At 38.4% G+C, this 27,637-nt stretch overlaps 1 long non-coding RNA gene across 7 annotated transcripts in view; it reads left to right on the plus strand.

Annotated features, from left to right (window-relative positions):
- The window catches only part of LOC138757038 (uncharacterized), a 165,338-nt gene extending 139,149 nt beyond the window's left edge, over positions 1-26,189 (plus strand). For all 7 annotated transcript variants that reach the window (XR_011353298.1, XR_011353300.1, XR_011353299.1 and 4 more), the window contains one exon: positions 25,876-26,189. This is a non-coding gene — a long non-coding RNA (uncharacterized lncRNA). The remainder of the gene's footprint in view (positions 1-25,875) is intronic.
- The last annotated feature ends 1,448 nt before the right edge of the window (positions 26,190-27,637 follow it).

The raw sequence follows: 27,637 nt of genomic DNA on the forward strand, positions 1-27,637 counted from the left end.
CTCTCTGTCAGATATTTCTCTTGGAACAAGTGGAAAAGAAAAGAACTTTGTGATAGCCTGAAAGAAAGAGATTTTCATCTGTAGAACCCTGATGCGGGGGAAGATTCATCAGCAATACATTGAGGTGACTAATGGTGGTACCTCAGTTGTGGAAATCCTGGGACAACACATCTCTCTGCAAACCTACAACAACCTTCCTGAGCACTAAACATTTACCTTTCGAACACCAAAATCTGGTGAACTATATACATGTTCAATTCTGTGCAGTATAAGAATTGCCTGCAATGAGTGAACTTGGAAGAATGAGAAGCGAGATTGGACTGTGAACCAAATAACTTTTCTTAAATTTACATACACACACACATTACATACATGTGGCTTAGAATTAGAAGGGGGTTAGTTGGGTTAGTTAATAGTGATAAGTTAAAATTTGATTCTGTTATCATGTTTAACATTAATTAAGAACAACTTTTGTTCAAGAAACCATTCGTCATGGTGAATATCTATTGTTGCTAGGCTTTGGGGTCCTTTGGGCTCATAACAATACTCAAATCAGATTTTATTAGACTTACAATTTCATCAACTCCTTTCACCCATATGACGCATGTAATTTAGTGGTTAGCAGCAGAGGTCAGGATTGAACCAAAAGTAAGTAACTGGATCTGTGAGCAGCGACATTATGCACTGCCCTGACTTAGATTTCTGAATAATTTTGCAATTATAATTTTTTAGAAAATTTTATTTATTAATCATAGTAAATCATACAATAAAGATACAAACAAATACATGATATTTTACTCCTTATAACCCCCACCTCCTCTAAACTACCCTAAAGAAGAAAGAAAGAAGAGATCAAATAACATGGTTTGGGACAACACCATCAATATGTGGGGGGGGAAAAAAAATTCAAAACCACATAATCCAAATACAGGCTTATGATGTAAATTATGTTATATTTTCTAATGGAATACAAGATCTCATTTCCAAATGCTATCAAGTAATTGCCAAACATTTTCTAGCCACAGCTAAAGCTAACCTCAAAAAAGCAATTTGAAATTTATTTAATTTTAAATCCAAGCACAATTTCTTAATATAACCCAATAAATATACCTAAGGGTCAAATTAAATTTTAAATTTGAAAATAGGATCTAAATGTTCCTCAATTCTATTCCAAAAGGATTTCACCATCTCGTATAACAAAGTGTAACAAAAGAACCAACTTATGACTTTTGAAACATAAATCAGAAGAAATAAACTTATATTTCCTTAATTTCTCTGGAGTTAAATATAACTGAAGAAAATTATAATGAAGCAATTTATACCTTACATTTACAATTTTAGTCATACTATCTTAACATAACGTCATCCAATCATCCTGAGAAATAGACATGGACATTTTTTTTTCCATTTTAATTTAGATTTATAAACATCTGGCTTGAGCATTTTATTCTGCAATAAAGCATACATCTCAGATATAAATCCTTTCCTACCACAATCAGTGAGTAAAATTTCAAACTTGGACCACCCAAAATTATCCAACAATAAAGCTTTAATTTAATAAGAAAAAAGTATTTGAAGATACTTCATATTTCTCTTTCAGTCTTTGAAAAGAAATAAAATATTCTGCTTCATAACAATCTCCTACCAATTTAATTCCTTTCTGTTCCCACAACTTAGAAAATTGATTATCAAGCATAAAAAGGAAAAAGCCTATTTTGAAACAGAAATGTTGTAGCCGAAATTTTACCTTGAGTACCAAGAATTTCATTTTTTAATTCCACGATTATAATTCTTGTCATGGTAAGAATTTTATAATTCTTATTTCCTTTGACCTTATTTGCCTTTTATAAATACAAGTACCCATACACATTTATATTTTGCTTATTATTTTTTCTTGCCCCCTTTAAATTATAGTGCATGGAAACTAAGCATTTGATACAATTCTGGCATGTCATAAATAATTAATAAATACAATCAGGATTAAGTGGTTGAAAACCAGACATTGGTCACTCAGATCAACATACCTGATTAGCGGTAAATCACTTTGGAGCAGACTCCCGTGGTGGAATTTTTCATGGCCATCTGATGAATTCCGATAAACTGATCTTATTTCACATCCACAAATTCCAATAGTAATTCGCAGTTGTTTTCCTTTGCTGTTTTTTCTCATATTTCACTATGGTCACTCAGTGTGCTTAAACGCACATAGCAATGATAGTTCTAGCAACACATGTCCCTTTCTCTGCAATGTTCCAATGAAGCTCAAACCAAACTTTAGAAATTTTGCACTTTCTACTTTAGGGACACAACACAAAGTTCCTTCAACATTTGGAGCATAAACATCAAGCAGAGTCCAAGCCCCATTAAGAATTGTACAATTCAGTTTTAATAATCTTCCTCCATTCTTCTCTTCATTCTGTAACTGAAATGGTAAATTCTTATGCACCAGAATTGCCACTCCTTTCGCCTTTTAATTAAATGAAGAATAGAAAACTTGTCCAACCCATTCACGTTTAAGTTTCAAATGTTCCTTATCGGTTAAATTAGTTTCCTGCAAAAAAGCCACATCAACTTTTAATTTTTTTAAGTAAGCAAGTACTTTCTTACGCTTAATAGGATTATTTAAACTCTGAACATTAAGAGAAGCAAACTTAAGTTTAGACATTACTTACAATAACACAAAGAGAAAGAGAAGGAGAAAAAAAAGGAAAAGAAAAAAAGGGAAAAAAGAAAAACACCCCCTCCCCTTATCCCCTCCTAAAACTACAAAAAGAGAAAAGAAAAAAAAAATTAAAGATAATAATAAAAAAACTTCACTCCTTAATCCAAAAATTAATGAAAAAAAACAGGTAGGAGGTTGCAACCACCTCCTCCTGTCTCAACCACTCAATGCGGTAACTCCCACAAGGTATTGGGTGTGAGATAACTCACACATAGCTGATGACTTCTGGAAAATGATGCCCGCCCAGCTCCCTCTCCCAACTCCCATTTCACATTAAACTATCATCATTATCTAAAATCTTCACAGAATTTTTTTAATTTAAATCAATTTTATCACTCCGGCCACCATTGTCTCCATTTCTTCTTGGAATTCGGTTCCCATCTTGTGTCTCCACTCTCCTTGGAGACCGTGGTGGACTACGTCTTTCCTAAAATTGCATAATTGACAACAATTGAGCAAAGTCCATAGCTTCCTTAGGGTTATCGAAAAATTTTGGTTGATAGCCATCTTGAAAAAACTTCAATACTGCAGGGTATCTAAATGTTGCTTTATATCCTTTTTTCCACAACACTTCTTTCACAGGATTAAATTCACATCGTTGAGACATAACTTCTTGACTCAAATCTGGATTAAAAAAAAAACATGATTGTTCTGAACCATCAAGGGAGATCTTCTTTGTTGTGCATTTCTTATAGCCACACGCAAAATTGTCTCTCTATCATAATAATTTAAACAACGAACCAGAACAGGTCTTGGATTTTGTCCTGGAAAAGGCTTTCTTCTCAAAGCTCTATGGCCACGTTCCAATATTAAGCCTTCCGGAAACTTATCTTGTCCTAACACTTGTGGGATCCATTCAGTGAAAAATTTTCTTGGATCTGATCCTTCCATATCTTCTGGCAAACCAACAATTTTTATATTATTCCGTTTAGATTGATTCTCCAAATAATCAACCTTTTTCGCTAAATTTTTATTCTGAATTTGTAAAGTTTCAATTGCTTTATTTACATCTTGTATTTGATCTCGTATCTCGACTATGCCTTGGTCACAAACATCAAGTCTTTCACTCGTTTCAAGCTTAAAAGCTCCATAATCAACCATCTGTTGGGTATTAATGTCCACCAAAATATTAAGCTTAATATTAACTTGAACTAAAGCCTTACCCATTTCTTTTATTGTAGAGGATAACTTAGATTCAGATTCTTAATAAGCATATCTACTGGAATAAGTTCAGGCACAGTAGAATCCTACTGTTTCTGTGTAGCCAAAGGATCTTCTATTCCTTCCCTTGGTTTAACTGCTTTTCTTACAGTATGACTGCATGTGGAAACCCCTGCCACAACCTCCTCAGCAGTATCTGGAGGCTGATGGCCAGGATTATCCTTAACCCATATTATGTCAAATGCCTTCATTACATCGATGTCTGTTGAAGTCTTCATTACTGGTGGTGCATTTCGCAGCGCCACCGCTACATCAATCGGTGAATGTCTTTTCAAAGTCGGGTCTTCAGCTGGCAGTGTCCCAGCTGTTCTAACTGTCAAGGACTCACTGACAGCACTCACAGCGGGCGTTGATTCACACGCACGCGCCTGGCTAGCACTTTGTTCCAAGGGCTGCCGGGCGCCATCTTTAAAGAGCCCTACCGATGAAGAGCGGAGCTCCGTTGCCGAATCTTGTACCTCTCTTCCTGGATCCATTCCACGCTGAGTCCTGGCTTCTTGTATACAGGTAGGCTCAGATAACCTCGGGAAATGCAGTTTCTTAACGATCTGTTGCCTTTTTTTATATATACTTTTCAGCAGTTGTACCATTAGAAACTGATTCAAAACCTCTAACTATTTCTAGGCTTTTAAAAAGTTTTAACGGGCACTTATAGACAAAACAATAACAAAGAGTCAGGAGAGGACTGGAAGGCACGTCTGTTCCTTACGCCATCTTGCCACGCCCCCCCCACACAACACTAAGTTCGACTGCTTCCATTTTCTTGGACTTCAGCTAGTCACAGTGGCTCTGATGTGGCCATTTATTCATCCTTTGAGAACTTTTTTTATTTCAAAGTTCCCATAATTATCTCTTCCCTTGCACCATCACTCCAACACTCAGCAAATCACAAATCTTTGGCACTGAACTTCCCTTCTGTTCTTCCCTGTCTTCCTCCCTACTACCCCACCACAATTCTTTCAAGAGAATCTTCAGTCATGCCAGATACAGCAAAGATGGTTTAAAATCCTGCTCATAAAGTTCTGCCATTACGTTATAATATTTATTCCTCACAACTTCTAGACAGTAATCCTCAGCAAGTTGAATGTTTTGGTCTAAGTACAATAAAACTTTCTTTGAGCTTTGAAGATAATCTTCTGTTTCTTCTGAAAATAATGCAGTCGAATAATCACTATTCTCAGGTGATCTCCCGAGGGCATCTTAGGATATGGGGCCCTATGTTCGAGGTCGAGTAGCTTGGAAGTAGCGGGGAAAAAAATTGCATAGGTGACCCTTTCTTAGTTCCTTCTTTTAGCCCCAAGATATAAATGTTGTTACATCTATTTCTGCTCTCCAAGTCACATGTGGTATTAACTTATTCTTACTTTGTTGTTTCTTCCCATCTTCCTTCCAGTCTTTTCATCTTTTTGTTCATTATGATCATCTCTTTCCTTCCAATGTAGATTCCAAATGTGCCATGAACTCTTCAAAAATTGGAATTTTATACAAACTTTTAAGAAAGCCGTTCTCATTTCCAACCAACATTTGTTCTAGATGCTTCAATACTTTTGCCATGAGGTCTTTGTATTGCTCCGCATTCCCACTTTATGAATTAGCCATGACTCCAGTTCAGACTGGAGTCCCATTTCTTCTTCCTCTTCAAGTTCTACAGTCCTCTTTAGAATCTTAAGTTTCGCTCTTGACAATTTCTTAGTGGAAGTAATACTAAGAATCTATTAAATCAGTCAAACTTTAAAAAAAAGTTGGGTTTAATAGTGGAAATAGTAAGGGTTAACAGGAGCGCACAACTACAAATTCACTCCATGCAGTTGCCCCACCACAATTCTTATACATTATCTGTTGTTGCAAACTAGCAGGTTGAAACAAAATCTTCAAGACATTTGGACAGTTATATAGATTGGAAAGTCTTCAAAGGACATGGACCAACTCCAGGTGAATATGGAGTAGACCAGAATTCCCTCTTGGGTGGCATGGATGAGTTGATCCAAAGATTGTGTTCCATACTGTATAGCACTGTGATTCTACTCTCAGCCCTGATCAAATGTTTACTCATTTTCTGTCTCCAGAGAGGAATCCACATGTCAGATCTGCTGGGTAGATCATTTCAACGGCATATTAAAAATACCTCCTGCTGAACACTGCACAAGCTGGCTCTTTGGAGAGGCATGACAAGAGAGTAACTCCAGAGTCACGAGTTAGAACAATAGGACACAACAGCACAGAAACAAGCCCCTTCACCCCTTCTAGTCTGTGCTGATCCTTTTTTTGCCTTGTCCCACTGTCCTGCACCCAGTCCATAGCCGTCCATACCTGTCCAAATTCTTCTTAAACTTTAAAATTGAGCCTGCATTCACCACATCAGCTGGCAGCTTGTTCTACATTTCCCCCATTCTATGTGGAGAAATTCTCCCTTTATGTTTCTGGCTAAACCTTTCCCCTTTTACCCTTAATCCATGTCCTTTGCTTTGTATCTCACCTGCCATCAGTGGAAAAAGCTTATATATCTTTCCTCTATAAATTTTAAATACCTCAATCAAATCTCCCCCCATTCTTCCATGCTCCAGGGAATCAATTCCTATCTTGTTCAACATTTCCCTGTAAATCAGTTCCTGAAGTCTGGGCAACACCCTGGTCAACTTTCTCTGCTCTCTATCTTAGTGATATCTTTCCTGTAGTTGGGTGACCAAAACTGTACACAATACTCCAAATATGGCCTCACAAATGTCTCATACAACTTTATCATATATCCCAACTTCTATACTCAATACTTTGATTTGTGAATGCTAATATGCCAAAAGCTCCCTTTACAACCTTATCTACTTATGATGGCACTTTCAGGAAATTATGTATCTGTATTCCTCGGTCTCTCTGTTCCACCACACACCTCAGTGGCCAACCAATCATCGTATATGCACCTTCTTGTTTGTTGTTCCAAAATGCAACACCTCTCACTTGTCTACATTAAATTTCATATGCCATTTTTCATCCCATTTTTCCCCAGCTAGTCCAGTTTCTTCTGTAAACTTTGAAAAAATTCACACTCCACAACACCTCCAATTTTTGTGGTCTGCAAACTTGCTGATCCAATTTACCATATTATCATCCAGATCATTCTTTTCTTTTTCAATATTTTTATTAACATTGAAACATCACATCCAAAAAAAATAGAGTACTTATGGATAGAAAATTCAAAAAGATACATTACACTTAAATCATAATTTCATCCAAGGTACTCCACATTTTGATTAAACAGATTATATTGATATATTCTTTTATTATAAAAAGGAAAATCTAAACCCACTACCAAGAAAGAATCTGTATGACAAAAATTAATAATTCTTAGTGATAAATTAGCTAATTAGACAAAATTTCTACCTTCATAAGAAATCAAAGATTATAAAAGTAATTCAAAAGGGTCCCCACAGGGTTTGAAAATTTACATTCAAATTAGAAATTGAGCATCTAATCTAAATTTAAACATTACATCATTTAGCCATGGAGCATGAATAGGCAGGGTAACATACCTCACTCTGAGCAACACCACCAGTTGAGCCATAACAGAAATAAAAGCTAATGCTGTTGTTGTTGTTAATGTTATGTCACTCTCTCCAGCAATACCAAATAAAGCAGTTAAGGGATTTGGTTTTAATTAACTCTTAAAAAGTGCAGAGAGAGTTTGAAATACTTTGATCCAACATTTTTCAACATTTTTCAAGACTCTGACATGTCCAAAACAGAAGAATTAATGAAACATCTCCATTGCTGCATTTCTCAATGAGGAGATGCATCCAAACAAAAAAAAAACTAGATACTTTGCCTTTGGACATGTGTGTCCTATGGACTACTTTAAATTGTAGGAGAGAGTGGTGGGCACAAAGATATTAATCAATTTGAAAATTACATTCCAAGTTTCTTCAGGAATTAAATTCTGCAGGTTCTATTCTCAGACTACTTTAATTTTATGTGAAGGAGCCTCCCTTATTCCCAACATATCATAAATGTTAGATATTCAACCATTATAGATTAATTAATTAATTTCTTATCAGTCCTCTTAGGTAATGTATGTAATGAACATTGTAAAAAATTTAATTTGTAGAGAACAAAAAAAGACTTCAGTAGACCATATTTCACTGAAAATTGTTCAAAGGAAGAGAGGTTTCCCTCATCAAATAAATCCAAAATATTTAAAACCCAATCTATACCATTCTTTGAAAATTACATCAACCATGAAAGGTTTAAATAAATAATTAGAAAAAAGGACCAGAAAGAGAAAATCTAATTGAACCAAAATGTTTTCTAAATTGTATCCATATCCTCAATGTATATTTAACCACCGATTAGTTAATTTATTTAGAGATATGGATTACACACAACAATGATCCCAGCACCGATCCTTGAGGGATACCTTTAGTTATCGGCCTTCAAACTGAGAAGCAACCATCCACTAATATTCTCTGCCATCTCCTGTCCAGCCATTGTCAAATCCAGTTCACTACTTTACCATGAATATCTCGCATCTGAACCTTCCTGATTACCTCCCATGTGGGACCTTGTCGAAGATCTTACTAAAGTCCATGTAAACAATATGCACGGCATTACCTTCATCTTTCCTGATAACCTCCTTGAAAAACTCTACAGGATTGCTTAAACATGACCTACCATACCACAAAGCTATCCCTAATCAGTTTCTAGATATCCAAATAATTGTATATCTGATCTCACAGAACACCTAATAATTTACCTACAGATGATGTCAATCTCACTGGCCTTTAATTGTCAAGGTTGCTTTTAGAGCCTTTTTAAAAAAAAACAGAACACAAGCTAACTTCCAATTATCCAGCACCACACGCATGGTGAAGGACATTTTAAGTATTTCTGCCAGAGCCCCTGAAATTTCTACACTAGCTTACCTCAAGGTCCAAGGGAATATCTTGTCAGGTCTGGGAATTTATACACCCTTATTTTCTTTAAGGCAGTGAGCACCTCCTTCTCTCTTATCTGAATATGTTCCATGACCTCAGTGGTAACTTTCCTCAATTCCCACAGCATTGCCTGTTTTCTAAATGAATACTGATGAAAAAAAATTCAAAATCTCCACCTTCTCTTTGGCTCCATACAAAGCCAACAATTGATCTTCAGAAGATTCCCCCACCCCCACCCCAACCCCTTACTATCCTTTTTCTCTTAATATACCTGTAGAAGCCCTTAGGATTTTCTTTCACAAAATGTTCCAAAGCAACATCATGTTATTTTTAGCCTTCATTATTTCTTTCTTGAAGTTTTTGTTGCATTTTTATATACTTCTCAAATACCTCACTTGCTTCATGTACATTTCTCTTCTTCCGAAATAGAGCCCCAATATCCTCGAAAACCATGGTTTCATATGTCTGTTATCCTTACCTTTAATCTTGACAGGAACAAACTATTCTGAAAATTACACCTTTGAAGGTCCTTCACTTACCTCACACATCTTTCCCTGATTATCCCTATCCACACATTCTCGATCCTTTTTCTCATTTGCTCAAAATTAACTTTTTTTCAATTTAGAATGATAGGCCCAGACCTATCATTCTCCATGTTGTTCAGGTTCATGCAGGTCCCACATGTTAAGAACCAGACCAAAGTTGAGGTCCAAAGAGGCAGAACAAAAAGGCACATGGTCCTTTATAGTTCTGCAGGCAGTACTGGGGGTGGGGTGGGGGGGCAATCTGAGCCCCATTGGCTGCTGTGGCCAATGGCTTGAAGCCAAGTGCACGGGCTCAGCAGGGGTCAGCTGAGGTGATTCACCTGGGCCAATTGTATGAAGGTCAGGGTTGAGTCTGGGTGGGCTGCCTGGATTGCAGCATCTGATGTTTTAGTTGTGCCAATCGTAAGGGTCACCATGAAGGCTTGGGTGTGTCTTTGACCTTGATTGGCAAGCAGTGTGTGATCTGAACTGGAGCACAGCAGCACCACCAGGTGGTGGACACTGCCTCTCCATTACATTCCATAATTAATTTGAAACTGATGGCAGTATCATTGGATTCAAAATGTTCCCCTACAAATACTTCTGTCACTTGTCCGGTCTCATTCCCCAAAAGAAGATCCAGTATTGCATTCTCTCCATTTGGTACTTTTAGATATTGGTTTAGAAAACTTTCCTGAACACATTTGACAAACTCAGAGCCATCCAGCCCTTTTACAGTATGGGAATCCCAGTCAATGTGGAAAGTTAAAATCTCCTACTATCACAACTTTATGTTTCCTGTAGCTGTCTGCTGTCTCTCAACAAATTTGCTCCTCCAATTCTTGTTGACTATTAAGCAGACTATAATACAACCCCATGAGTGTGCTCATACCTTTCCCATTCCTCAGCTTCAACCATTTGGCTCTGTAGACAGACCCTGTCTGTCCTGCCTGAGCACAGCCATGATATTTTCCATGATGAACAAGAAATCCACCGTCCACCCAGTTCTATCACATCTAACACAACATTGAGTTGCCAGTCCTTTCCCTCCTGCAACCAAGTTTCACTAATCCCCACAATATCATAATTCTATATGCCAATCCACACTCTAAGATTGTCTGCCTTTCTTACAATATGGTACCCCTTGCATTAAAATAGATGCAATTAAAAATTTCCACCACACCCAACCTATTGACTTCTAACAGTGTATTCATTTTTCACAATCTTCCCTGGAAGAAAGCCCAATGATCTAAAAACCTGAAGTCCTCCTTCCAGCACTATGTCTTTAGCCATGTGTTATGGTGCATTATCCTCCTATTACTAACATCACTGGCACAGATAGAAATTCTGAGTTCACAACCCTAGAGGTCCTATCTTTCAACCTAGCACCTAAATCCTGAACTCTCCTTGCAGGACTTGCTTACTTTTCCTCTCCCTTGTCATTGGTCCCTATATGGATCACAACATCTAGCAGCTCCCCCTCCCTCATGAGAATGCCTTAAACATGTTCTGAGATATCTCAGACCCTGGCACTAAGGAGGCATTATAGCACTCAATCTCATTCCAACTATGGGATCCTCTATCACTACAGCTTGCCTCTTCTCTCTTCCTAGCCACAGGATGAGACTCTGTGCTAGAGACCAGAACACCATGGTTTGTCCCTGGTAGGTCAACCCCCTAACAGTATGCAACATGGTATACTTATTATTGAGGGAAACACCCACAGGGGTGCCCTGCACTGCTTTCCTGTTCCCTTTCCCTTTTCTGACTGTCACCCATCTACCCTCCTCCTGCATGTGAAAATGTCCCTGTAACTCTTATTTATGATCCCTCTGCCTCAAAAATAATCCAGAGTTCATACAACTCCAGATCTAATTCCTTAACTCAACTTGTTTGGAGCTGCAGCTGGATGCACTTCTCACAGATGAAGTCATCAGGAATACTGCTGGCTTCCCTGATGACTCACATTCTACAGGAGGAGTATTCCCCTGCCTTGGCTGCCATTCCCACTGTATATGACAAGGGGAACAAAATAGATAATATCTAAAACCTACCCTCACATGTGGCTACCTTCTTCTTTCTTGAAACGGGGGCCATTTCTTACTTCAACTCTTACTATCCTTCACCTCTTATCTATTCTCACTAAAGCCTCTGACAATAACCATTCCCTCAATGAGCACTCCACAGTTGCTCACTTTTTATAGCAAATCTTCTTCCTCCAATCCATTTCTATCTGCTGCCTCATCCCATTTTAAATTCTAACTGCTGCTGCTCTACCAATCACCTGACCTCTTGGTCCGATCAGCTTCTTGCTCCAATCAGCTTCTTGCTCCAATCAGCTTCTTCCTCCAATCAGCTTCTTCCTCCCATCATTTCTGTCCTTCCACAACATCTGCATGGAAGTTTTATATCTCCCTGTGACAGTGTGGGTTTCTTCTCATATCCCAAAGATATGGGGTTGGTACTTTAATTGGCCACCACAATTTGCCCGCATGTGTAGGTGAGTGGAAGAATTTAGGGGATTGGAATGGTGGGGAGAATAGATTTTCAGTGGTTCATTAGAATTGCAAAGATTATAGGCTAAGTTAACACTCAATGAACTGAAATGAGTCTTTATGTTGAAACCTGTTATGTCTCTGTGTTGATGGAAGGATTATTAAATAACTTAGAGATGCAAGATTCAAAGAACAGAAGAGATTTTACTTACTGATGTCTTCCACCATTTCAGTCAACTGTTCCTCATATATACACCCCACAGTGATACACTACAGTTTCTACAGTGAGAAGGGTGTATTCTTACGTAGTTACAAAATAGTTCACATTATCCTACTATATAACATTCCTCCTTCTCAAGATAAAGAAAAATTTAATGTTCTTTATCACTTTCTTTCCAGTGCAACTTAAGTAACTGTACTTGTACACTAATTTTGTTGGCTCTGACACCATTGCGTGTACGCAATGATGTGGGGAACAGATTTATACTGAACGCTTCGTAGTAATGCTTGTCGTATGTAATTAGTAAAGCATTGAGTTAGTCTGCACCGACATTGTGGCTGTTGTTATTTACAATGGGGAGGGGGGCTCAACATAACACTGGTGATAAAAATTCAAGAACTCACTCAACCATTACAGATTTATAAACTAACTACCACAAAACGTTGGGAATCCCAAGAGATGACAGCAGCAGTTTCTGCAGCACACTTCGACAAATTCAATAAAGACAAAGACAATTGGGAAGCGTATATAGAATATAGTGATTATCATCGCTATATTGTACATGATATTACTGAAAATCCTCTATTGGATAAAAAAAACAGGCATTGTTTTTAATGGGAGGAGGCACCTATGAGCTCTTAAGATTGCTAACTAATCCACGCATGCCTTCAAAGAAAACATATGCTGAAATCTGTCAACACCTTAATTCCCAACCTCCAGAAATGACAAAAAGACATAAATTTTATCGACGTAAATAACAGCACGGAGAGTCTGTCCCAAATTTCATTGCTGCGTTATGTAAACTGTCTAGATTCTATGCATTTGGACAATTCAGAGACAGTGAGTTAAGAGATCAATCTTAATTGGTTAATTGGTTATTTGAACAAACTACCTGAGGAAAAACTAATTACAACATGAAATCTGACACTTGAACTGACGTTAGACATTGCTACTGCCGCCGAGACAGTGGCAAACAACACAGATGTCTGCCGGAGAGACTTGGCTATCAATAAATCTTGGCACCAAGATTCTTCCCAGTGGGAACTTGCTCTCCAAAAATGTTTTCGCTGTGGGAAGACGAATCACAATCCCAATAATTGCTATTTCAAAAAAGCCAAATGCCACAGATGCATTGAGAAGGGGCACATCAAAGCAAGATGCCCAGTGATTAAACTAAAGAAAGATTACCAGCCAGGCTCCAGAAAAATACAATTTGCACAGGAGACAGGAGAAAGCCCAGACACTCAAAACTTGGATACCAATGAATCAGAAATGGAACCAAACGGAAGTAAACATGTTATACAAGTAATCCACATCCGTGGACTGGACCACAAAGGGCCGAATTTTTACATCCATGTCTACATTAACAACAAACCAATACTGATGGAATTAGATATAGGAGCAAAGGTTTCTCTAATGTCCAGAACAATGAAGGAGCATCTGCTAGTTCAGACAAAGAAGCCTCAAATGGACACCATCTTAAAAACTGTTATGGGGAGGAAATACAAGTTTTTGGAAAGTGCAAGGTACATGTTAAGTACAAGGATCAATCTAACCAGTTGTCTCTCTATATATCGTGTACAGCGAGGGGCCAGCATTGCACGGTCGCAATTAGTTAAGCAACTTCAGCTGGATTGGCAAGAAATTTAAGATAATCAGCCAAAAGAACAAAGTAAAGTGGGATGAAGATCTGCAGCGAACCACAGACCCCAAACTGTCTCCAATTTTAAAATGTTACGTCACAGTGTTCAAAAATGTTTTGGAAAAAAATTCTGGTGTACGAGCCAAGCTACACGTGAAATCCGAAGCAGAACCCAAATTTTTCAAACCCAGAGCCGACCGAACCTTTCGCAATAAAGGAAAAAATTGAATCGGAACATAATAGACCACAGAAAGAAGGGATATTAGAAAATATCCAGTACACCAATTGGGGAACTCCAATTGTACCAATACGCAAGGCAAATGGAGAAGTACGTATCTGTGGTGATTACAAGATGACCATCAATCAAGCACTACAAATTCTGAAACACCCCATTCCATAGGCCGAAAAACTATTCCATACATTAACTAGAGGTCAAACGTTCACTAAACTGGACTCGTCACAGGCCTACCAATAGGTGGAGTTAGACTACAGCTCCCAGAAATATGTAACCATGAACACACATTTGGGATTATTTACATATACCCATATGCCGTATGGAACATCAGCAGCGCCAGCCATATTCCAAGCAATTATGGACAAGTTACTGCAAGGACTCAGTGTAGGCTGATATCATTCTGACCCAACTACAACAGACCAACATCTGACCTCAGAAAGACAAATGTGTGTTCATGCCACCATTGGTGATCTATTAAGGTTTCACCATCAATAAGGAAGGGGTACAAATGAACAACAAGTGTACAGAGCTGAATGGGATGCTCCCTACCCAACCAAAAGAACAAAAGTACAATCATTTCTGGGTCTAGTAAACCATTCCAATATGTAATCCCCTGAATGAACTACTTAAGAAGGATCAGAAATGGTACTGGAACACAGAAACCAGATGAGCTGTTGATGAACTAAAAACAAATTTAAACAAGCAATAACCATATCTTAATTCATTACAATCCAGACAAAGATCTAACACTGGCAGTAGACATGTCGCCCATGCTGTACTGTCACAGAAAACTGAAAAGGGAGGATATTCATGGCATACGTCTCCCAATCACTGACTGCTTGTGAACAGAACTATGCTCAATTGGAAAGAGAAGGACTAGCCATCATCTTCGGGATAAAAAGATTTCACCAATACCTGTACAGACATAAGTTTATATTGGTGGCAGATAACAGACCACTGAGTCTAATATTGGGATCAAAAAACGGAATACCGATGCTGGTGGCAGCCCAAATTCAAAGGTGGGCGATGCTATTGGCAACATATGATTTTGATTTAAAACCCAAACCAGCAATACAGAATAACCTCACAGATGCCTTCTCCTGCTTACCACTCCCAGATACAGAGCAGAACGAAACAATTGTAAGTGGACATCAGAAGCAACAGAAATAAATCAAAGCCACCTGAATTAACTTCTGATAACAGCAAAGGAGATCAGTAAGGAATCCCAGAAAGATATAATACCAGAGTATTCTATTTCACAAACAATGGCTGGCCAGAAGATCAGGAATTGTCTGACAAAATGAAACCCTATTACATCAGACATGGTGAACTGTCCATCAAAGAAGGATGCCGACTATGGGGCACCCGAATTCATGGAAAAAAATTTCCAGATAGTAGTCGATATGCACTCGAAATGGCCGATTGTAATCCACGTGAAAAAAATGACCGCGGGTCAAACCATTGGAAAACTTAGATGATTTTTCACATCATATGGATTACCCATTGAACTCGTCTCCGACAACGGCCTTCAATTGGTATCAGCAGAATTTAAGGCTTTCATGTACAACAATAACATTCGCCACATACTGTCTGCACCAGACCATCCCAGTAAAAATGGAAAAGCAGAACGTTTCATACAAACTTTCAAGAAAGCCAAGAAAATGAGACGAAATTCAGACTCATCACTGTCCCTTAAAATCACAAATTTCCTGCTGAATTACTGGAACACACCACACTCAACCACCAAAAGAACACTGGCAGAGCTTATGTTCAGGCGAAATCTAAGGACCAGACTGTCGCCAATACATCCAAGTATCAGTCTCAGACTGCAACAGACAACTTCTGCTAAGAGAGACCCAATATCGATTGAAGAGGGGGAACCATTGTTGGTGCAAGACTACCACGTCTAGAAAGCTCCATGGATGTGGGGAGTAGTCCTGAAAAATTTCAGCCCATACTTGTGTCACATCCTAGTGGGGAACATGATATGGAAAAGATACATCGATCGAAGACCAGTGGATGATGCAATGACACCCAAAGTCGGAAAGGATGACCCAGCTACCAGTAGAAGCACTTCCACCACATGTCGATGGACACGGAGAAGGGCCAAGACCACCCGATTGAGGAGATACCTTCAAGAGGGCACCTGGAACCAGGGCCCAGGCGAGCAGCCCACTGGATCTTCACATCCCAACTCTGAAGAGACGGCCAATATCATTTTCTCCACTGCCCAGTTATATCCTGACTGATGAACCAGAATAGATCATGCCTAGAGCTCCTTTACAACAACAAAGTGCCCGACCAATACCCTCTCTGTATATCCAAATGACCACACACCCACAGGAGGGGGAAGAGTGTTGGATATGACACCATTATGTGTATGCAATGATGTGGGGAACTGATTTATACTGAATGCTTCATGGTAATGCTTGTCAAATTTAATTAGTAAAGCATTGAGTTTGTGGCTGTCGTTATTTACAGCTATTTTAAAATAGTTCTTATCGATATCGCCCTGGCGGCAGTATGTTGCTTTGCCATCTTGTGGATTTGGCTACAACCGTTGGGCTCTGTGCTGCTGGTACACATGTAGGTGATCTAGCTTGTTGTGCTTCACCTGACAACTGCTGTATTGATGTTTAGGTATTAGTAGTTTTGGTCTCTTCACTTGATACCTCATTTGATATTGGTGTTGCAGGCTTTGCTGGTATTAAAGCTTTCTGCTTCATCATATCTTTTGTCAGCCTGATGTGAATTCTGTTCCTCTTCAGCTGATTGCCAGAGACTGTCTCGACAATGTACGATCTTGGTGTCTCAGCTTCTCTCATGACCTTTTCTGGGGTCCATGTTTCCAATATCGGCTCTTGAATATGCACATGCTACCCTCTGAAGAGTTCTGGCAATGTTTGTGCATGTTTGTTGTAATGTTGGTGTCCTTCTTGCATTTCAGCCAGTATTTTTCTGGTTTCCTCCTGGACTTTTGGAGGGTGTAGTTTGCTTGGCAGAGTTGTTTTAGATCTCCTGCTATTTAGAAGTTCTGCTGGGGACTTCATATCAGCCCTTAAGGGTGTTGCTCGTAATGATAGAAGAGCTAAGTCTGGGTCTTCTTTTGTCCCGTGACACTTAACTAGTATGTGTTTCACAGTTTGCACTTGTCTTTCAATTAACCCATGACCTTTGGGTTAGTGATAACAAACCCATAGTCTGTAGCCATCTTTCTGAATTCTTGCAACGTGAACCGTGTTCCATTGTCACATATTAGTTGCTCAGGTATTCCTTGTTCAGCAAGGAGTACTCTCATTTCTGAGGTGATAGTTGATGCTCTCAGGTTTTTCACCGTTTTGACTAATGGAAACTTAGAGTAGTAACAGGCTACTATTAAATACCACTCTTGATTCTCGGTGAACAAGTCTACTCCCACTGTGTGCCATGGTACTTCTGTGGAAAAGATTTCCTCTTTTTGATGTATGTTTCTGTTGATGCTTTTGGATATCTTCTTCATCTGGATCATAATTGATAGAGATCAACTGCAACTCCCAGAAACTAGCCAGAACTAGAATTGCTAATCCATCTGTGTCTACCACATAGAACATACAGAGGATGATCTTTCCCTTATGACAGCCATTGACCTTAGTTCTCCCTAGTTGCTTAATCATAGTTTGTGTAATTTGCTGTTTCCAATGCACCATCTTTTGGATACCCTTTTATAATGTTCTCTGGGAATATCTGGCAGTAGAGTCTGAGTGGAAAGTCGTTGCTCTGTGATCCAGTATCCAACTTCACCTTTAGGTTAAATATTCTGGATTGTTCTGGATTGTCCTCTGTATTTAGATCCTTGTGTGCAACTCACTCCTTCTTTCATCTCACTCGACAACTCGTGAAGGTGTATGGATTCTATCTCCAGTATCTTGGTGATGGAGTCCTCATTATTATTTTTTTTTATGTGGTGGATCTTCTTCTTGTCTTCTTTCTTCACTGGTATCACTGTTTTATTCATACCAGACTTGCACATTTTTGCCAAGTAGTTTGCTTTACTACAGGCTCTATATTCAGAACTGTGTGCAGGGTATTTGTTTTGGTTATTGAAGGGGTGTTATCTGCTGCATTTCCTGCAGGTCTTGGAGGTTTGCTCTTTTTTGATTGTGTTCTTTATAGCATCAACCCTTCCTTTTCTTTGCTTTGAGTGGGTCTGCATAGATAGGGATTTCATTTGAGTCCTCGTGGCTTTGAAAGCTCTGGCTGTGTCTATAGCGTCAAACAGCTTCAAGCTATCCTTCCCTATAAGAGAATTTTGCACTTTGGGATGTGCACTCCCGCATATTAGTTGATCAACTAATCTTTCCTCTATATCTTTAAATCTGCATTTTGCAGCAATAATTTTTAGTCTAATGAGGACATTATCAACAATCTCATCAGCCTCTTGCATTAAGCCTTGAAATTCATAGTATTTAATTCTATGATTAGATGGGGGTTCAAGGTGAGAAGCAAAATTTGCAAATATCTGCCCTGGATCATTTTTCTCCACCTCTGAAAGCTCACAGCTATTAAACAAGTGAAGGCCTTGCTTCCCTGTCCAGAGAAGTATATAACTGACTTTCTCCTCTACTGTTGCATTTTTAAAATTGCTTTTGAATGCTTAATTGCACTTCTGCTGAAACTTTTTAAACAATTTAACAATGTCTTCAGCCTCCCAGCCCATCACTGGGTGAATTGCTGTTGCTCCAGCCATGTTTTTCAGTAATGTTTTCTTTGTTCTTCCCCTTTGTATTTCATGTCACTTTCAATAAATTGTATGGCTTTATTCTTGTTCCCTTATACCACTGCCACCATGTTATGTCTCTGTGATACTTGGGAGGCTTCTTAAATAACTTAGCGATGCAAGATTCAGATAACAGAAGAGACTTTACTTACTAATACCTTACACCATCTCAGGAAACTGTTCTCTCTGTCTCTCTCTGTCTCTCTCTGTCTCTCTCTCTCACTCACACACACACACACACACACACACACACACACACACACACACACACACACACACACACACACACACACACACACACACACACACACACACACACACACACTACAGTTACTACCATGAGAAAGGTGATCCTTACTTGGTTACAAAATAGTTCACATTATCCTACTATATAACAAAACCTAATATCTTAGAATAATGAAGAATAAGAAGCAGTTCGTAATTTATATTAAGCATCCTTAGTCCCCACAATATAATGTTTATTTTAAATGCAGTGATTTGGTAATTTTGATCCTTAAAATGTCTTCATTTATTTGGACAATGAGTAGGAAATTGCTCAAAGTCCACTTTCTCAGAATCAGATTTATTCTCGAAGATATTACAAAATTCTACATTATAGGTAGAAATATTGCTATAAATTACAATTTTTTAAAATAAATAAATTTGTTCAAAAGAAGAGAAAGTGAGGAAGTGTCTCTGGTTCATTGTCTATTCACAAATCCGATGGCAGAGGGATACAAGATGTTCTTGTACCTTTGGGTGTTCATCTTAGGCTAGAGCAGGTTTTGAAGTACTTCATTGACTGCATTTCACATTGGGATGTGTAGAGACTGTGGGAAAAAATAAATATTTCTTACATATTGAAGAATAACATCAAATTCCAATACTCATTACAAGTTTTTTGACTTCAATTGGAATCTGTCAGCTGCCTGAAGTTGAATGGAGCATTATCATTCCAGGTCCTCCAATGTTCAGAAGACCTCAGCACTGATTTGAGATCAGTATTAGGCATTTGTAGTACTGTTGTGAAGCACTTAGAAATGAGGAAAGAAACTGTGTGCATAGGTTTGATTATTTTTTTTAAATTCTGAGAAACAACAGCTCGCTATTCAAAAGAGAAGCAAATGCTGGAAGTCTCTGAAAGAAAAGCAGGGAATGGCAGAAATATTCAATCTCCCTGATTGGCTCATCATTTCCAATCGTTTTTTTTATTTCCATCAACCATTGGTGTTCCTTCCTGCCACCTTTCCAGCCATCTCTATTATCGATATGTTGAATTTGCCTATATTAGCAAAGGCTGATTGTGGGATCTCCCTGTAATTTTAGTGTTCAAATACTCACTGAATGTATTTACTAAGCCAACAGCAAAGAGCTTGACAAAGTGTGGTTTAATCCTCCAGAACTGTCAGGTAAATACTTTTCAATACTGCATTGCATATAATTGCTTCATCTTATCGCTAGTTCGGCAGCAAAGTAGAGAGTACCATTCTATTTTGTAAATGATCAATATCAGCATGCATTATGACCGGAATCAGAGTAGAAAAATCTCACTAAATCTGAATTGAAAAAGGATTGCAAAAGTTAGGGAGGCACAAACATACAAGAAAGTTAGTTATTCTTGACTGTACTGTACCTTAGGCCAGTAAACAGCTTTAAAATCTCAAGAGCAAAGGTTTAGTCTAGTTTATTTATATAGCACATTTAAAATCACTCACGTTAACTAAAGTACTCTTCGGATCATAAATTACATCTTAACTTAAGCAGCTATTTAAAGTGCAGTATAAAATGGGTACCTGAGGTTTAGAATTGTACATACAACATGGTGAACATGGTGACAATCACTTCAAAACACTTTCGAGTAAAATACAACTTCAGCCTGGATTTAAAAGAGTTAAAGGAAGGGGCTGATTTGATGGAGCGAGGAATATTGTTCCACAGTTTGGGGGCTGCAATCATGAAGGCGCAATCTCCCCTGAGTTTGCGATTCGAGCACCCTAAATTGGCTGATATAAGGGGTCTTAAAGTGGAATAGGGCATTGGGAGATCAGTGATGTAGGAGGGTGCTAGTCCATTAAAGGCTGGAGAACTTTAAAATCTATTCTGAGCCGTAATGGCATCCAGTGAAGGGAGGTGAGAATAGAGGCGATACGGTCCCTTTTCTTGGCTCTTGTCAGGAACCTTGCTGCAGCATTCTGGACCAGTTGCAGACAGGATAATGATGACTGACTAGTTCCCACATGTAGTGAGGAGTCTAAATGGGAGAAAATGAGGGCGTGGATAACTTTCTCGAGATATTTCAGTGACAGGAATGATTTGATTTTGGCAATAGTGCAGATCTGTAAAAAGCTCGCTTTGACTACTGCATTGACTTGTTTGTCAAACTTGAAGGTGAAATTGAATATCACACCAAGAGATTTGACACATGGTTTAATGAAGGGTATTGGCAACAATTTTGGTGGAGTTGGGATGGGACCAAATAGGATGATCTCAGATTTGGCTTCGTTTAGGGGCAGGAAGTTTTGTGTCATCCAGCACTTTATGTCCTCCAGATAGTTGATGAGGCTGGTTATCTTTTCTTGATCATTGTGGTTCAAGGGGAGATAGAGCTGAGTATCATCAGTATAGCAGTGGAAGGAGATGCTGTGTTTTTGGATGATATGGCAGAGGGGAAAGGTGAATAAGGAGAAGAGAATGGGGCCTAGAATAGATCTTTGTAGGACCCCGCAGGAAAGGATAGCAGACGGAGATGAAAAATTGCCCATGTTGACCGAGAAAGTCCTATCACTGAAATAAGATTTATAGCATTTCAGGGCCATGCCATCAACACCGACCCTCTGCTGGAGGTGATCTATAAAAATAGTGTGATCCACTATATTGAACGCTGCTCTAAGGTCAAGGAGAATTAGATTGGTAGAGCTTCCTGAGTCAGTGTCAAGGAGCAGGTCATTGTAAGCCCAACTCTGTGCTGTGATGGACCTTATAACCTGACAGGAATTTTTCAGATATGTTGTTTTGATGTAGGTAGGGGAACAATTGGCTAAGAACAACTTTTTCAAGGACCTTTGACAGGTATGGCTGTTTAGAAACAGGTCTATAATTTTTGGGTGTAGAGAGGTTTAGATTGAGTTTTTCAGGATGGGCTGTCCCAGTGGCTAAGGAAATGTTAATGATAGAGTATGCTACGACCTGCTGCATTGAAAACATCCTGCAGGAGGGGATTAGGGATAATGTCAAGGGGGCATATTGTCAACTTCATGGCAAACACAATCTTTCTAATGGTGGGCAATGTGATTAGGCTAAAACAGTCCACGTTGGATGAACAGAGCTGTAGTACAGCTAGATTGTGGGCAGAGGGGGCAATGTTGATCCTGATGTTCTCGACTTTGTTTATGAAAATGTTTTTAAATTCTTCACATTTTGTAATGGAAGCATCGGATTTGGTGTAATAATTGATTGATGGTATAGAACAAGACCTTGGAATTTTGGGAGAGTTGTTGGAAATTAGGTTGGTAAAGTATTTTGCTCTTTCAGCCTTTACTGTTTCTTGCTATGTGTTCAAGTTGTTTTTCAGAATTTTGAGGGTACTTTGTGTTCAGCTGTCCTGCACTCCCTCCTCAGGGTTTTGGTGATGCTATTGAGCCTTGAGCCAAGGTACAGTCTTGAGCTTGGGTTTTTTTTTCTCCTTGAGTGGGGCTACATTATTCAGAGTAAAAGATGAGGTGGTATTATATAGGGACCAAAATCCCTCCGTGTTGAGGTGAGCAGGATGCATCTCCATTGTCGTAGTACTTGGGGCAGTTATAAGGGCCTCTGAGAATCTATTCATGGTTTGTGACTTAATGTAGCAAGAATAGCATATAGGAAGACTAGGTTGTTTGAGGAATGAGGCAGAGCTAGGTTGAAAATTACTGCTGTATGGTCCGACACACAGGTATCAATTAATACCGGATTGTTAATAGATAAATTGGATGACAGGACAAGTTAACCATATATAACCATATAACCATTCATCCTCAATTTTACTGTCTAACTCTCAGCAAAGACACACACTAGTGTAAAGGTGTTAAGACATCTACTGTGTGCTCAATTATTTTACATGATATTGTAACAGTAGTGACAACCTCTGGGCAGACATTTTTCCCCACCTTACACCATTTTTATTGTTTAACAACTTCAAAGGAGGTCAAAATTATGAACAAAATATGAGTGCCAAGAGTCTTTAAATGCAAAACAGAGTATGGAAGATCAAAATTAGCACTGTGTATTTTGTCAACCTATTGTAGTTTATGCCACTTAGCTATTTTGTTTAAAATGAAGAAGGACTTACTAACCATTCAAATGGATCAATCATTTGAAACAGTTTCCATTATATATTTTAATCATTTAGAATTAAATAGAATAGTTCATTTTAATAAATATGTAACTGGAACATAACATTTCATTTTTATGAAAACAAATCATAAACTTATTTCTCACCTAGTATTATGAATTGTTCTTTGGACATTTGATCATTCGTTTTGTAAGTGTTCATCTTGTTTTGCACGGAACATTTGGCTTCAGATATATTACCAAAACCATCCTTCCAAAACTGGATGATGGGTGTCTGAAAGCCTCTTCTCCCACAAATGTGACTTTGCTCTCCTCTCCCCTTTCCTTTATATAACCAAATCTATTTACTATTTTTCCTGTGAGCCCCATTAAGTGCAATTGAGAGAAAAAAAATTAAAATTGACAAAACAGGTCCAGAATCTTTTACAAATTGACTGTTGGATGAGACTTTGGACCAGATAATCTTGAAAATCATTATATGCAAACAAGCAAGGTTCAAATTATAAAATTGTTGCTGACATATAACTGAACATGTTTTCATATTAACATGCGTGATCTAAACTGAACCTTGCTGAATTTTTCTATGCATTCATCTCTGCTCATAATCAAGCAGAGAGCAGCTGTATTCATGTTCATTTTGATATGCAAATTATTAAATTTAATCTTGATATAACCATCATATTTTCCATGAAGGCAGCTAGTGCCATTTGTATTATTTTAACCTTTACTTTTCATGTTGTTCAACTGTTGTTCTGTTTCACAAGCCATTTCCTTTGTGGTTTTTTTTAAATTTGTGAATATAAGTGCTGCACAATTACTCAGCCAAATGAAGTGTAAGGTGCTCCTATAGCCTACAGGTTACCCTTAGGCAAGGAGTAGTACCTGTTTAGCCTCCCAGTCATGGTCATGTGAAGCCATAGATTGCAGATGGTGGATTTTTTTTTTACAAGCAGCTTCTACAAATTGGAATTTATGATTGTAAAAACATAAATGCTGGGCAGATGAATTTGCTGATCAATGGCCAGGGTTACCTGTCCAGTATGGACATTGCAACTGAGAAAGGCAATGGGAAACCACTTCAGCATTTTTCCCTTTGTATAATCATGAACTCAACATCGACTATGGTCTCAGCTCAAAGATGGAGCCTTCACTGAAGGAGAACAGGGGAGGCAACAACTACAATTCAGGGTCAGAGATCATGATGGACGGAGAGACATGATTGCCCATGCTAAATGGCAAGGCTGAATGAAGTGTTTTCCTTGTATTCATAAGCAATATTCATTTTCTGGCTAGCAATCCTGTGCTGGGGTTTGTACACTGTAGCTATATGTTTTCTTTTATCTGATGAAGCATTTCACTGCTGTAAATGGGCATTCCTGGGGGGGGATTGATTTTCATTTTCTCAGTAGCAGCATTTCCTACCAATCTACTACAATGGAACTACTGTGTTGAGCCCTTAATTGACTTTGTACCAAAGCACCCAACTTTTTAAATGCAAATCGTTTTTTATGTTTATGAAAACCATTTCCATTATGTGGCAAATTTATATGTGTGCTCAGATTGTAATATCTATGTATTCATTTGAATTGAATGTGCCTTCAGTTATACCACAAACACAATGGTGATAAAATGCTTGATAAGTGAAGGCACCAAAATCTCAGTGCTGAAATAGATTCTTGAACATTATGGTATGGTAACTAAAAGTCTCTATTGGATTCTCTGCAATAGATTCTGCAGCATTCTATAACCTTCAAAGGTGCTGGATTAAAGTAATTCTCCAATGTCACTGTCACCTCAAACAAATAAATCTTTTGTTTTGAATGGCTAGTTTGTTGATGGTGCCACTGTAGTGGGCTGTATAAAGGGAGGGGGGGGGGGTGATGAGTCAGCATACAGGAGGAAGATTAAAAACTAGGCTGAATGGTGTACTCACAAAAACCTTGTAAACCTCATACTCAATGTTACCAATACCAAGGAACTGATTTTAGGAAGGAGAAACCAGAAGCTTATGATCCAGTAATCATTTGGGAATAAGAAGTGGAGAAGGTCAGCAACTTTCAATTCCTAGGGGTCACTATCTCGGAGGACCTGTCCTGGACCCATCATATTAATGCCATTGTGAAGAAAGCACGTCAGCACCTCTACTTCCTCAGGAGTTTGTGAATCTTCAGTATTTCATCGGAAATTTTGGCAAACTTCTATAAATGTGTAGTGAAAAGTGTGCTGACCGGCTGCATCATAGCCTGTTATGGGGGCACCAAAACCTCTGAGCATAAAGTCCTGAAAGGAGGACAGCTCAGCTAAAACTCTGCCCACCATCAACAAAATCTATTTCAAATGCTGCGGTAGGAGAACAACAGTAATCATCAAGGATCCACACCACCCATATTCTGTTCTCGCTGCTGTCATTAGGAAAGAGGAATAGGTATCACAAGAATCATACCACCAGGTTCAGGAATAGTTGCTACCCCTTCCATCATCAGACTCCATAACAACAAACTCAAACAGAGATTCATTGAAGGAGTCTTAGTTTGCACATTCTTTATAATTGAATATTTATCTTCTGTATTACACATCAGTTTGTTTATATTTTGTTCTTTGTTTACTGTTCTCTCTTTGTAAATGTATCTTTTTTTTAATAGTATTTTTTGCACTATTGATAAGTAGAAATTCTGCTTGGCCCACAGGAAACAGAATTCTGATAATAAACCAGAATTTTGAATATCACTAGGAGACTGCCATTGAGATGATCATATCGAAACCTTTGGGAAGATAACTTTCTCATTCTCTTGTATTGTTTCATTTTCAGCTTTTATCCTGGCCCTCAATTTCAACAATATTGCTTAGGACAGAGAAGATTTCCATCTGATTCTCTCTCTATAAACACTGCCTTGTCTGCTGAATGTTTCGAGAACTTCCAGCATTTATAACAGAGAACTACTCAGTTTGGTGTGCCATGGAGTATAATCTCACCCTTGTATTCAGCAACATCCCAACTTCAAAGTGAGGGTGCTACTGATTGATGTTCGGCTGGCATTTAATAGAAAAGGGAGAAAAATAAACATTCTGTCATCAATTTTCAATGCCATTTCTGCCAAGGACAATAAAGATACTGTTGATTCATTTGTCTGGACACTGATGTATTTCCATTTTTTTGTGGAGTAGCCGGCCCCACACTTTGAACACTGTGATTGCATTTCAAAGTGATGTTTTATTTCAACTCTTCCATTATTGGAAAGTGCCACATCTTTCTGCTTCTCAAACAAACATTGACATTTTCTATTTGAACATTTACACATGAATGTGTTTTTTCTCCACTTCCATCACAGCAACATCTCGAGCAATCGTCCTACAATCAGATACTACAGCACAGTAGTTCAGTGTTGAGTTACTATCCACGGCACTAGTGATCTGGATACAGGAATTTAAATCTCAACAAGACACCTGAAAATCTATATTCAAACAACTAAAAAAAATAAAACATGCCTATACAAAAAGATCATGTCTGTGTCAGTAACACGGCAATCCATTACCGATCCAGACATGTATGGCCTGGCACTACCACCCATACTCATGTGACTTATCCTTACAACACGATTGGCTTGAGAAATGCAAGAGACTGCAAATGCCAAATCTGAAGCCAAACACACACTGCTGGAGGAATTCAACAGCATTAGTGGGAGAAATAGAGTGGTCGACATTTCGAGCCAAAAACTTTCATCGAGTCTAGCTCTTAAGTGCATTATAAAATGGTGACTCAGCATGCTATTCAATTTAGGGCATAATTAGATGAGTCTTCCCAGAAACCTTTCTGTTCTCTGATTGAACAAAGAAATTTAATACACTTAATTTCAACAAGCAGTTGCACACACATCATCATTCTCTGTGCTTCAGCAAACTTTGGACTTCTTTTCCAACATCTGCTGTTCTTGTGTTTTACATATAGAAAAGCATGGGGAACTTCTGAGAGGTTAGATGTCAGCTGTCAGCTCTATTGCAGGAGTCATAATAATTCCAAGATGGAACAGTGAGGGGAAGATAGTAGAACTCTTTAAAATCTAGTTCTATACTTGATGGCTGGTACAGGAATCCCCAACTCCATTCATTTGAATGGTGGGTCACCAACCGAATGGAAGATATGGTAAGGTTTTCACTGATTTTACATCACTTTACATCTTTAAAGTTTTAACTTATTAGTTGGAATATGTTTTCAATTAAATTTGCTCATTTATTGTTTCATAAAAGTACTTTTATGATTACTTCATCAACTCTAAGATTTGAAGAGCATGTTACCATGTAACTTCTTGAAGTTTCAAGGGAATTTCAAAATCTTCCTGATTAGCTTCAAACTATCTGAAAACTATTCTATTTTCTCTGACAAAATTGGTCATGGTAAATCAGGAGTGAGAGATAAAAACATGATTCTGAGGCCAATTGTTGATCAGACACTCTGCCACCTCACCTGGATTCCCGTATCCTGACTTCATGTTCTACCCTCACATGAATCTAGCTATGGAACAGGCATCAAACCTCCAGGAAGTCTCAAATGTCCACATTTTGGGGTGGCACAA

The sequence above is a fragment of the Narcine bancroftii genome, chromosome 1, assembly GCF_036971445.1.
Source record: "Narcine bancroftii isolate sNarBan1 chromosome 1, sNarBan1.hap1, whole genome shotgun sequence".
NCBI classification, from domain to species: domain Eukaryota; kingdom Metazoa; phylum Chordata; class Chondrichthyes; order Torpediniformes; family Narcinidae; genus Narcine; species Narcine bancroftii.